Genomic DNA, 2,117 nt, shown 5'->3' on the forward strand with positions numbered 1-2,117 from the left:
ACATGTTTTTATCAACTTTATCAACAAATCCAGCTATTTTTTAAATATACAGAGTGGCCCAAAAGCTGGAAACGGCCAATTATCTCGTAAATTGCTAGTCATAATTGTACAAAATTTGAGGTACACCTATTTTGGGATATGAAGATTCCATATTTGATATTTGCAATGTGGCCAGATTTGCCGTTTCTCTTATATTATTAGTAACTTTGGTTTTTCAAATTCATCACCCTGTATATTCAGTCATTATTGGAATCTCCTATTCAATACGAGTTCAACCATATGTAACACTTATGATTTTATGTAGTCTGGAAGGTCTTAAATACATAAAACAGAAGTCTGGCAACGCCTAATTGTCTCAATAAATTTTTTAATATTAACTATTTTCAACTACATTAAAACGTAACAATTGATAGATTACAACATTCTTTAACATAATGATTACTTTATCAAGTATTCAAAATGTGCTCCATTTGTGAGTTGACAGTACCCTAATCGATGATAGATTGCGTCTTCCACATTTATGCATGATTGTCTAGAATTTATTCGAGATTCATCGATAATTCGTTGCCTTAGCTGTGCAAGACTTGCTTGTTTAGTCTTGTAAACTAAATTTTTCAAGGATTCCCAATAAAAATAATCTTTAGTATTGAAATCAGGTAAACGTGAAGGACATTCAATTCTACCTCCTCTACCAATCCATCGTCCGGGAAATATCTCATATAAATAACATTTACACCAAAATGAGCTGGAGCTCCATCGTGCTGAAACCATATCTGATTAAAATTGGTCCCAAACAAGTTTTTCAGTGTAGGTACAATTTTATTTCTAAGTAACATTTCGTAACTATCTGACGTTAAATTTCCTTCGATAAAAAATGGCCCACATAACTGAGTACCTACTATACCTGACCATACATTTAATTTTTGTGGTCTTTGAGTATGGTTTTCACGCATCCAGTGCGGATTTCACAGTGTGAAGGTTGCTTCATCGGAAAAACATATTGTGTAAACGAAATTTTCATCATTTTCAATTTTATCCATCATTACCTCAGTAAACTCTAATCTACGATCGAAGTCATCTTCACTTAATTCTGGCATTAAGTTAATTTTGTATGGTTTAAATTTATTCTTACGTAATACACATAAGACTGAAGAACGACCTACATCATGTACTTGTGCAAACTTTGCATTATATCTAAAGTTTTGTTGTCATTCATAACCCTTTTCGGTCTACCATATCGGTATCTATCTTTTACTTCTCCAGATTCCTCAAATCGCTTTACAGTTTTTTGTACCGTCGCCTTATGAATAGAAGAACGATTTGGGAAAGTATCATTGAACAAGTTGGCTACTTCACAATAAGATCTTTTTCTGTCACCGTACCCTTTCATCATTAGAATAGTAATTCGTTTTTTTTTTTTCGTTAAGAGCCATTTTAGAGAAGCAATTTATCTTGCAGAACTTTTCGAAACACAACTACTGTCAGTTTTAGATAATAATGTAAATGGTGAAAAAATGTCAAAATTACAGCATTCTACATTTAAATTTATTAAAATCTACATATTTTGTAGTTTTATGTATTTAAGACCTTCCAGACTACATAAAATTATAAGTGTTACATATAGTTGAACTCGTATTGAATAGGAGATTCCAATAATGACTGAATATACAGGGTGATGAATTTGAAAAACCAAAGTTACTAATAATATAAAAAAAACAGCAAATCTATCAACATTGCAAATATCAAATTTTGTACAATTATGACTAGCAATTTACGAGATAATTGGCTGTTTCCAGACTTTTGGGCCACTCTGTATATTTCTATTAAACTTCCTTACACGGCCTTTAAAATTTGAAGACTTCAAACGTAACTAAAACGTTATAGGTAAGTGAAAACCATTCTAATGCACTAAGGGCCGGAGTTTGCCTGTCTCCGAAACATTCCATTTTCCGTATCAATACACCGTCCGTGTGCTTACCGCGTTTAAAGTCAAATTTCGAGCCTACTGAAATGGGCTCGGGTAGTCAACTCGCTTGAATTATTTTTTTCGTGGAGATTAAATTACGTAATGATAAATAATTTATGTCGATAATGCATTGATATTAAAAAAATAATAG

The 2,117-nt window shown here is 32.1% G+C and overlaps 1 protein-coding gene across 1 annotated transcript in view; it reads right to left on the bottom strand.

Annotated features, from left to right (window-relative positions):
* The window catches only part of LOC140434907 (endoglucanase-like), a 115,704-nt gene that overhangs the window by 59,828 nt on the left and 53,759 nt on the right, over positions 1 to 2,117 (bottom strand). The gene's annotated exons all lie outside the window — the stretch shown is intronic.

Source organism: Diabrotica undecimpunctata, chromosome 2 (assembly GCF_040954645.1).
Source record: "Diabrotica undecimpunctata isolate CICGRU chromosome 2, icDiaUnde3, whole genome shotgun sequence".
Taxonomy (NCBI): Eukaryota; Metazoa; Arthropoda; class Insecta; order Coleoptera; family Chrysomelidae; genus Diabrotica; species Diabrotica undecimpunctata.